Below are 12330 nucleotides of genomic sequence, written 5' to 3' on the forward strand. Positions count from 1 at the left end.
GGCGGGGAAACGCACAGCGGAACACCAACGGTGCGTGAAGGAAGCGAAGAATGGCAGGACACCAACAGTACACCAGCAATTCCCCTTGGAGCTCAGGTCAGGTATCGGTGCACACACCTCAAGGTTGTGCATATTTTATCATCTGAGAGTGTTTATATTACTGAAAACAGTCAGTCCTTCAGGCATGAGTGCATATTTAGCAGACAAATAAATGTTGAAATATACTCATTTCAGATTCATTTTTACACAAAACCCAAAATATATATGGGTAAATACAGATACAATTATTTAAGCAAAATAAGGATAAATACAGACGGAATTGACCAAAAAATAAATACCATAGAACCAGGAGCCATAACTATAAGTTATAAAAGACTACTGTTAAGTTAGTTTTCACTATAAAAAGTATACACGTCTTTTTAAAATGTACTTAAAAAACATTATAGGTTATAGGGACATTGTAGATAGAAATTAGCATTTAAAAAACCTTAGAAATTCAATGAAAAAACCATAGGTTTCAGGGGTGTTAAAGTTAGCTGGACATTTCACTCGTACAAAACCATAGAAATTCCACTGTTATAGTTAGTTCAGCTAACTATAACTCACTCCCCAGCAATGCACTGCTCATGACGTCACATATCATTCCAATAAAAAACATTCATCTAGATCAACAAGAAGGAGCAAAGAATTCTGGCGGGGTGTAAAAAAAAGTGACTTATCCCATTTTAAATTCTTTAGGACTTTTTTTCTCTGTGATGCTGAAAAATGACCGAACTGAGTTCCACCAAATTTGAAATGAAACACCAATAAGGGAACTGGTATTGCTTGGTTTGCTCCAAACAGGTTTTGGCCATGTCCTGCACCCACCCTGCCACCGGCAGTCAATCCCAACTGTGCATACTCTTTGTGTAGTGACTGTAGGTCACGGCATTCAGCAAGGCTTTGTGTTCACCCTGCTGCAGTGGTCTCAAGGTTATTCTAAGGCACACAACCCTTGCTGCACAGGGCCTTTGCCCATGTTCTTCTGGAGTTGGCCACACGGTCTGTCTGGCCCATACCCCATGGCCAGACCTTGCACCTAACCCTTAGCAGGCAGCCAACGCCCACTATTCCTAGTCTTTGGTGTTTGGGTAGTCAAAGGCCAGGCCCTGAGCCAGGTTTCCACCCAACCTGTTGTGGGTGGCTAACCCCTGCTGGGCACAGCCTTCGGCCATTTGCAGCTGGTGTTGGCCTCGGGGAGTGGATTGTGACCAGGCAATTTTCATAAACACCATTGGCAGCCAACCTGCCCTGGGTGTCTACCTGTACTGCGTACAGCAAGGTACAGTGGAAGAACTGAGTCACTGACCTCCTTGCGCCAATGGTCTAAACATCTCTGTAATTTAGCCCTTTGAAACCCACTGAAAGAAAAATCTATTCTAGATAAACGTTCTCACACTCTACTGAGTGGATTCATTCGAAATCCAGCAACAGAACTTACTTGAGTAAAGTTCTACTTTTATGTCAGGTTTGGTGCAGTTCCATTCTGCCATATTCTCTGTATCAGCGAGTCAGCAATATCAACTCTATAGTTATGGTTACATCAGAGTTTTCAGTGAAGAGTAGCTGATTTTCTGTTGTGTTGAGGTTGAACTTCTGTTGTGGTGACAGACCAGAGTATGAGCGTTTTTTAATCAGATGAACACTAAATATGTGGTCAGTAACAAATGAGAAGCTGTGGGAGATTAACTGATAAATGATGGCTGCTGCTGAGAGTTCAAGGCCTTGATCTGGTGATTATAGCTACTCTTTCTTCTACTCTGCTGTAAGAAACGATGTACTGAAAGCTCTGGTTTGGAAACTCTAAGCTAACTACCATGTCACTGTATGTGGGGTAAAGTCAGGCCTCTATAAGGAAGAACCAGGCCTCCATGAAGAAGAGGTTGTGTAGGCTATGCCCTATGCCAGTGTTGGCTGCTTCTTCTGTGTGCTGATATGTACATTGTGCTTTGGTAATCACAAAGGGTAGTCTACCTTCACTGTGGCTGAAGTGCGAGGTGCTCAATGGAATTCTGATGGGTTTCAAAAGAGTACTTAGTCTATGTGGAATTAGCAGATGCAGAAAAATGGTGGCGACTGTACATTGGGATGTAGATAGGAAGTACAAGCTGTTTGGGTGCTGTGAGGTGGTCGGTGAATTAATGAGTGAGATTCCAAGGTTCCAACCCTAAGCACTTCGCAGCTCTCCATTATGCATGCTTGCCTGGCAAGCAATATATTTGGCAATTGAAGGGTAAGGGCAGGGCAGATGACTATCAGTACTGTGCTTTTAAGATTGATATTAAAAATCGAATAAAGAAAATTTGATTGATTGACTATCAGTTTGTGACTGGTCATAGGTTCTCATGAGGAGCGAGTCATGCGCCCCTGTTTAGGTGCAGTGAAGCTTACCTGTCCATAAGTTGCTGTCAATAAACATGTTTAAGTGGTCTTGTATGGGAAAGGGATTTAATGTCTTCTGAATGGCTAATCTTTTATGCAAGCAGTGGGTCGTGAAACTCAAGGAATCCCTGGTGTATGGTGGGACATTTATGGACGACCTGGATCAGAAAATGTGAAGTGATCTTGAGATGGGGAGGAAAATTCGGGACTTAGCATTTGAGGAGTTTTGTCCTAATCAGCATTCTAGGATTAAAAAAAACACAAGAAGTGCAAGGATTGTGCATCGTACACAAGGCGCTGTATGGTAAAGCACCAAGATATTTGAAATCCCGCCTACTCCCATATATACCGGGTAGGACTTTGCGCTCGTCGGACGCTACCCTCTTGTCCCAATCCCGTTTCAAACTGGCCACGGTGGGGGGACTTGCTTTCTCCAACACACTCCCAGCTTTGTGGAACAAACTGGCCCCAGAACTTAGGAAGGAATGCAATTTGCTATCCTTCAGGAAAAAGTTAAAAACTGTACTTTTTAAGCAAGCATGGAGCAGACCCTAGGCGCATTGCTGGGATCAAGTGAATGCCATACCTCACTACGTAATCTGGACAAACAGCGCTTAGAGACCCCGGTGGTTATAACGCGCTATATAAGTTAAATAAATAAATAAATAAATAAGACAATAAGTTGTAACTTTGCAAAGGTTGTACACTTAAGGGACCATGTTAAAAATCACGATGGTTGCATTTGTATCTTAAATTAACAATCAGTCAGAAAAAACAATAAATAATATCGCCAAAAGAGTTTGTTATGAAGCATAAAAAAAACACAGGGTGTTTGAATAATGTCATAGAACACGTTTTGAATAATCCATGACACCATTCGCACTGGGCCTGAAATGGTTAAATGAGATCGCCTCTAGTTAATATTGCATTTATGCTTGATTGGAGAAATCTGTTTTTGCTTTTCATTTGGTTATATATAGAACATTCATTTATTGAAACTGAAAGGGGTCACATTACGAATCTTTTTTGTGTAAATTGCATGAATTATTAGGATTCAGATTGTCAGAGACCAAAACAAATAATGCTCTTCGGGCTAACTTTGATATTGATTTTAATATATTTTGGAGCTAAACATTTTACTTTTCACCTGCAGATCCAAATGATTTATAGTCGGTTTCCCATAAAATCTGTTCCAAAATATGTATCTCTGTCCTCGCTGCAGGCTCGTTTATAAGAGTGCATATATTAGAGGAAGACACTACTGTGCTGACAGTGATGCCGGGCAACAGGCGTTATGCCTGCAGCATAGAATTTAGTGAAACAAACAAAACGACATCTGGACAATCAATGTACTTCACTAAATGACAGCAGTACACTTTTCATTGTTGGATGCCAATTAACGCTCCCAAACAATAATTGATAATAGCTGATACTAATTTATGATAATGGCTTTCATTAACGAGTTTAATTAGGGCTGCTGAAATTATGCACCATCCTAGTGTCAGGAAGGTGCGCCTAGCTTCCATGACTACAAATTGATCAATTCTAGCACAGTTTCATACATAGATGGCTATAGTGTTATAAATGATAGCGTACAAGTACATTTATGCAAATGTGTCACATGTATTAATGGTAACAAATCATTCAACACGGTCTAATTATATTTCACATAAAAACGGACATGTTAATTATAACAGCAATTACAGGGCAGAGTGAATGCTTACATATTTCAGTGGCTTCACCTGACCTCCTAAATACTTGGAAGCCTTCTACTAATTTGGTAGAACTCAATGATCTACATCGAAAATTCCCAAAATATTGTAGTTGGCTGGTATATATATCCCTAAGGCTGAGAAGCAGAGAACTCATTACTCATCTGCTTTGGGGCTAACTAAGATCAGCACACTCCCCTGGTGTACACATCTGTCATGCTACTAAAATATCAAGCCTCATTTACTATATTTTGATGCACAACAGTGCATCAAGCCTTCCTGCTGCGCTGCCGTGTGTCAAAATAAAAGGGCAGGAATACGCCCTTTCTACAAGATATGATGCATTCTTGTCCTTCTCCCCTGCGCCGACGCACAAACAGCAGCCATGAACCAACGTAGACGCCCAAGTGCCACGGTGCAACCGCAGATGCGTTGGAGGGATGACTGTTTACGTTCAGGAAGGGACACCTTCCTGTTCAGAAACAATCATTAATGGTGTTTTGCTCCTTCTATGTGTGCTGCAGAATGCAGCACACATAGAAAGAGAAAAGAACAAGGAGAAATATAAGTATTTCTCCTCGTTGCGTCACTCCTACGCCTCTTCTGGGGCGGTGTAGGATTCTGACGCATTCCCAGGTTTAAAACAATTTGTACATCTGGGAATGTGCCAGGTTGCATGGATGTTGCATGGGAACACCTACAGCAACAGCTTTGGAATGCCCCTTTCACGCAGAGTAATGCGTGAAAGGGGCCCACATGTCTAAGGCCATGAAACGTCATGCAAGGTGACTTTACGTGGCCTTGTAAATATGTGCAGGCACACTGCGCCGCCGGTGTGTCTAAAAAAGTGACGCACAGGCGGAGCCATTGGCTTGTATATGAGGCCCATTGTTTGTTCAACACAGGCGTATATCATTCGCAGCTCCTATTTGCGCACAAATCATCAGTAAAGGTCATGTACAGACTATCAGAACACTGGCCCTTCTTTACAAGACAATCCAGTTATGCAGGCCTCTCAATCATATCTATGAGGCGACGCAAGCCACCCTGCGTACATTTGCATGCCTTCATAGATATGGAGTAAGGCATGGCATAACAACTCGTACTAAGGCTCCTAATACTGTACCATGCATATGCCCTAAAAACTAACCCAACCCTAAACCCTAAAAACCAACCCTAAACACTAAAACACTTAGGGCCACGTTTAACACTTATTCACGCAGCTCAGTGCAGCGGCCACAAATGCTGCACTGTGCTGCTTGAAAAGGAGAGAGGAGGAGAAGTTGGGTAAGGCTTGCAAAGGTAGAGTTACAACTGAAGATCTGTAGGGCATGTTTCTGTGACTACAGTTTGGTCTTTGAGGTGGTACATCTCCTCATCTTGAAGCCAAAAGATGCACAAGATAATCAACAGACATGAAGTGCATGTTTAAATAAATGGTAGCGGCTATTTACCCGGCGGCCTGGTAAATAGTGAATTTTCTTTGCTATTTAGTCAGCCATTGACTAAATAGTAGAAATTATTTACTATTTGGCTGCAGGTCTTAATAATAGCAGAAGAAATTAACTTTTACTCGGCCACTGGCTAAATAATAGACCATGCCAATAGCAGAAAAACTTCACTATTTACCCAGCCGCTAGCTAAATAGTAGGGATTCTGAACTGTTTAGCTGGTGGTCATGCAAATAGCAGAAGAAACATTGCTAATTACCCAACTGCTAGCTAAATAATAGAGATTCTTCAATGGAAATAGCAGAAAAACCTGACTATTTAACCACCCAACGGATAAATAGCAGAGATTCTGGACTGTTTGGCTGATGCCAGTGCAAATTGTAGAAAAACCTTCACTAGTTACTGGTTAAATAATAGAGATTCTGCACTGATTGACTTGTGGCAGTGCAAATAGCAGAAAAAATATACTATCCACCCAGTCACTGGCTAAATGGTAGATTCTTCGGGCCTGATTCACAAAAGTAAACTTAGACCAAAAGTCTAAGGGCCCGATTCACAGAAGTAGTCTGAGATGAAAGTCTAACTTTACTACAACTAAAGTTAGACTTTTGGTCTAAGTTAGACTTTTGGTCTAAACTTAGACCAAAAGTCTAACTTTACTACTCGTAAATGCCCTTTGTGAATACCGAAAGTCGTAAAGTAACATTTTCATCTCAGATTACTGCTGTGAATTGGGCCCTTTGTTTAGACCTAAAGTCTAACTTTACTACTACTAAAGTTAGACTTTTGGTATAAATTGAGATCAAAAGTCTAACAGACCAAAAGACTAACTTTACTTAGTAAATCTGAGAATATGCCAAAATCAGTGGGTGGTTGTGTGGAAACACCCATCCATAGAACGCCTTCCCTGGAAGAGTAACACACTGTCTTGCGTTACTCCAGATTCACTCTGCCACACAGAGAAACACAAGGTGACTTTGTTGGCTTAGTAAATCTCACTGAAGCCCTCGCATTGCTAATTTGAACACAAAATTATTGTCCATCCAAATTGTTCTCGAACAATTTCTTCTCAAAAAGAGAGGCTCTCCTGTTTGGCAGGTTGAGGATGTGTTTGAGTTGTAAGTTATTTGGTGATTGACTGGGCATTAGAAACGGTTGCTGGAGAATGATATGGTCGAATACTGCTATACTCATCCATCCTTGAAGAATTTGTGAGAAGAAATTGTTGGAGCACGATTTGCATGAACAAAAATGTTGTGATCAAATCAGCGCTCAAGACTGAAAGCATTTGAGCTGAGTTGAACTTCTGTTTGTGGCTCTCTTTATGAGGGAGAAGAAAGGAGAGTCCCAATTGGCATCAGAATATCTATCTTTAATACATAGCAGCTAAAAACTGTCTCCGTACATCAGCCATCCCACTCTATCACTGAGGGATCAATGCAGATGAAAATGTCATATTCATTTACCATCCTGTATCTAAACCCTTATCAGGCTAAGGTTATAGAAAGAGGTGTAACCAGTCAAACCAATTCTCAACCACTGAAAACAATTTATCAATTAAAATAATTTATGTAGGTTTTCTATTTCTTCCATTCCAAAAGTAAACTTCACTTTGGTAAGGAAGTTACAGCATTTCTTGTCCACATTCACTATTTAATTAAATGTCCCAATGTTTTTTAAGGACCCTTCATTTGGAAGCTAACATTCATTCACTAGGTGCTCTTCTTCAGAAGACGATAATTCATCTATATATTTTGAGGCATAAACACAATGGCTGTAATTGTAATTGATAAAAAGCTCAAGTTGTTGAGAATTGGTTTAGAAGAATTCGTCACTAGCATTTCAGACTGGTTTGACAAACATTGAAGTATTTTTAAAGTAGAGACTTTGCTGAGGGCAGCAGAGCTATCACCAATCAATTGAGAAACCTTGGCTAAGGGATATTACGGGGCGCGTTTGCACAGTGGTGAAGGGAGGGGGCGGGGCCTGAGGTGACATGTGGGTAAACAGGCCCTCTGGCGCGTTGTAAGTTGGGGAATTAATTCCCTTTCAATCCTGAGGGCCCCTGGGGGCCAACTAGCCCACCAGGTGCTTCTAGTAAGTGCCACTGCACTGCATTGCATAGAGGTGGTCCAAGCCACGCTCCTTTTTACACCTCTCTGTAACGTAGCTCTGTGGCGCTTTTTGGAGGTAGCTGGTAGGCTAGTTGGCCCCAGGGACCCTCAGGATTGAAGGGAACTTTATCCCGCAACTTAAAATGTGCCTTGGGCGCGTTTGCACAGTGGTGAAGGGAGGGGGTGGGGCCTGAGGTGCCATGTGTGCAAACACGCCCTGTGGCGCGTTTAAAGTTGGGGAATTAATTCCCTTTCAATGCTGAGGGCCCCTGGGGGCCAACTAGCCCACCTGGTGCTTCCAGTAAGCACCACTGCGCTGCGTTGCAGAGAAGTGGTCTAGGTCATGCCCCTTAATCCACCTCTCTGCAACGCAGATCTGCGGTGCTTACTGGAGGTACCTGGTGGGCTAGTTGGACTCCAGGGACCCTCCGTCCATTCTGGACGCTGTTACCCACATCTCATCTTTGACTCTTTTTACTCATGTATCCCCTGCCAGATTATGAAGGAGAAGACCACCTGTGTATTGACCTTTACCAGACCTGTTGACAATGGAGGATACAGACATCATAAAGAAATTATGTCTCAATCGCCTTACCCTTCAAGAGCTATGTGCTCAGTTGGAGCCCCATTTGAAGCCTAACAGAACCTATTCAACAGCTTTGACAAGAACAGTGAAGGTGATGGCCGCCCTGCTTTACTTTGCCACAGGTTTTTTTCGCTACACGGTGGACATCTCAGGTGGGATGTCTCAACCTATGTTCAGAATGGCATTGCATGATGTCCTGTCTGCATTGTTAACATACAAGGACAGATACATCCACTTTCCAAAGAGACATGAATTGGCAAATGTGAAGGTGGAATTTTTTGACCTAGGTCACATCCCAAATGTTGTTGGAGCCATTGATAGCACACACATTGGCCTTTGTTCCACAACAGACACAGTAGCACATCTGCCATAACAGGAAGCATTACCATTCAAAAAATGTGCAAGTGGTATGCCAAGCGGCTCTGATAATATCCCACGTGTGTGCCAAATTTCCAGGATCTGCACATGACTCCTACATAATGCGGAACAGCATCATCCCACAGTTTATGGCAAATCTTCATCCAGAGAGGGCCTGAGGAATTCAAGGAGGCTTAAAGGATGGCCATGGGAGGACACGCCATGTAGTTCAGCGAGTATTTGGACTTCTTAAGGCACGATTTAGGTATCTGGAGAAGAGCGACGGTGCACTACTCTACTCTTCCCAGAAGGTGTGTCAGATCATAGTCGCCTGCTGCATGCTCCACAACCTGGCCTTGCGCAAAGAGATCCCCTGATTCAGGACAATGATGACCAACAGGAGCCCCCCACTGCAAATCCAAACATGTCCAGTGATGATGATAATGGCGAGGATGAAGGTCTTGACCTGCGTCAACAGCTCATCCACAACTACTTCTCTTGAGTATAGGTTTGCGTTGAGCAAATATGACTGTGTCAGCTTGCTTTGCTGTTAGGCCAGAAACATTAATGATGTGTTGGGATGCTGGCTGTTGTTGGCACACTGCTGTGGGGTACTTTGTGCATTGCTGTGTTTGTATTTCCACTTTCCCGATGTCTATGTTGATGGTGTTGGTCAGTGTTATCTGATATGAATCTTGTACAGTGTTGACCAGTAGTGTACTGTTGCTGTTCTGCCATCATATGTCAACTCAATCTTCCTGTTGTGTTGTTCCATGTCCCTCCGCCCTGTCAATGGATTGTCACAATCTCATTGTGTGGTACACTTAATTTTGAGTTTACATTGTACTTACTTTGATAACCATAAAACTCAAGTCTGGCTTGGTGCTTTGCCACGTGTTCCTCCCGTGGTGTTATTCGGATGTCCTCGCCTGCGTTTGGCTGGGGGGGCTCTAATGCAGGCTCAGAGGTGCCTGAGGAGTCATCGGCTTGCAGCTCATCCTTCCGTGTGGCCGCTGCTGAGGTGGTGGGAGTATCAGCAGGCTGGCCACTGGAGGGGGGAGGCGTTCCTTTAGCTGCATGTATGTCCCTCAGAACACCCACAAGCTGGCCCATGAGTTCTGCCAGTTGTCCCATATGGGTGTCCATGGACCTCTGCAGCAGGCAGAGCACACGCAGCTCGTCTACAACCTGGCCCATCTGTCCCTGATTCTGCTGGTACGCCCCAAGGTCGCTTGCGACAGTGGCCAGGGCTTCAGACTCAGTGTCCTCCTGCGATTGGCCCCCAGTTGCACTCCCACCTTCCCTGCACACACAGGCCTGTGGTCTTGGCTGTACATGCACCCGCACACTGTCCCCGGCATCCTTGGTGTGGGTGGTGGTGTTTTAACCTCTGAGACAGGGACAGTGTTGCAGGCAGCGGTGGTGATGTTGGAGGTGGTTGCTACAAAGGTCGTTGGTGCATGGCTCAGCGTTGTTGTGGTAGCTACTATGGTGAGAGTTGTGGTGGTGGGGCCAATGAGGCCCTGAGACTGCGAACGCCCTGGCAGGCCTGAAGGGCCAGGTTGGTGCTCCTTATCTGAGAATTGGAGAGAATCTGCATCTGAAATTTCATGCTCTGAGGTGGAGACTGGCTCTGCTGGTTGGTGGTGGTCTCGCCAGCTGTTGATTGCGATTCACCTGTTGAAGGTACAATGTCAGCATGGTAAGTACACTCCACAACATTGGTAACACTGTTTTTGATGTTTTAGTGTGGAAGACCAAACTTTTAGCAGTGAAAATACAAGTCATTTGTAACAGTTTATCTGCAGTATGACATGATGTTGAGGCACATCCATTACTTGTATGCAATGTCACATGGCAATAACAAACATTTAACATGTACAGATAGTGTGTTTCCAAGAACATGACATCATCTACCAACTTGGTGATCATCCACTTTAGTTTAGGTAGGGATATTGTAGACTTTTCAAATATTATGTTTCACCTATGCAGACATTTCCTAATTTATGTAGCTCATTTTGCGTTCACATCATGTGGGTTGTGTTCTTTGAATGTCCAGGCATGTATTGCGTGCATATGAGCCTTTATTCTTTGCTCAAGTGGGACTTACACATTGCATTTTTCACATATCGTGATTGGGCTCTGCATTTCTTAACATGGGACTTTGTGATTGAAAGTGTGATTTATCTGACATATACGTGAGCTTAGCTGTGTGCGCAGTGGATGTGACATATGGACCATTGAAGAGTTGGCTAACAAGTGATGGATGTGGTGGTCATATTGCTCCATGCTGTTGAAGGTTGCTGTTGAGAGCATGAGCGGGTACTTACCTGTAAGGAGGTACTGTGGAGGGAGATGGCTGCCACATGGCTCTGGGGTGGGGAAGGTGCTCCATGCTGTTTGGGAGTGCGGCCAGAGGCTCTTGTGGGAGTCGCTGTGTTGTTCTCATATCCCAACAACCCCAGCTCTAGTAAGATGGCTGCCTACCTGTAAGGAGGTACTGTGGAGGGAGATGGCTGCCAAATGTCTCTGGGGTGGGGAGGTTGCCTTATGCTGTTTGGGAGTGAGGCCTGAGAGCATGAGTTGGCTACCTACCTGTAAGGAGGTCCTGCGGAGGGAGATGGCTGCCACATGGATCTGAGGTGGGAGGGTGCTCCATACTGTTTGGGAGTGAGGCTAGAAAGCATGAACTGGCTACCGACCTGTAAGGATGTACTGTGGAGGGAGATGGCTGCCACATGGCTCTAGAGTGGGGAGGGTGCTCCATGCTGTTTCGGAGTGAGGCAAGAGGCCTTTGTGGGAGTCATAGTGTTGTTCTCATGTCCCAACAACCCGCTCCCTAGTAAGATGGCTACTTACCTTTAAGGTGAAGCAGGGGAAGGAAATGTTAGCCATGTGAGACATGTTTTTGAAAGAGTGCATTGTGCATAACTTAATTTTGTCTGGAAAGTGTAGCTCAATGCTTGTGCACGACAGTACATGACAGTGTGATGGGATAAATTTGTTGGTACTTACCAGTCTCCTCTCCGCCAGCTAATCCTGTGAGACTCTCTGGATGCAGAATGGCAAGCACCTTCTCCTCCCATTCAGTGAATGTTAGTGATGGAATGGGAGAGCCACCACCATTTCTCTGAGCTGCCTCATGGTTCCTGTTGACAAGGTATTCTACCCTGGTGTTGAGGTCATGCCATCTCTTCTTGATGTCACGCAGTGTGCGCAGGGTTTGTTGACAATCCTTTCCCACATTTGATTTTTTTCTAACAAGTGTTGTCTGTTGGACCATGGCTCCAAACAAATGTGGTTCTACTCTAATTGCTTATTATTCCAAGGATGGTTACAGTTCCTACATAAAGAAAAAGATAGTACTAGCCAAAGGATAAGCTGTAAAGAGTAGGGAATGTCTCCAAGGACAAAGTGAGTGTGTAGAGTGAGGAGAGGATACTCCTTGTTGTGGTACTTGGTGCCCTCACACACCCTTGCGGATGTTTAGCATCATCATTGGACACAATTGCTCCGCATGGGGGTGGCGCTGCAGTCCCTCACGGGCCCTTGGTTAGGGGCTCTCTGGTGGAGTTCTTTTAGGAGTTGCCGCATTTGTGAGTGTGGGTGTGTGGGTAGGGGTGTGCTAGTGAGTGCTAAGAGCATTCTTCCAAGACAAGCCTGAGGCCCCACCCAGCGGGTCAGGCCTG

This window comes from Triturus cristatus, chromosome 2_2 (assembly GCF_964204655.1).
Source record: "Triturus cristatus chromosome 2_2, aTriCri1.1, whole genome shotgun sequence".
NCBI classification, from domain to species: Eukaryota; Metazoa; Chordata; class Amphibia; order Caudata; family Salamandridae; genus Triturus; species Triturus cristatus.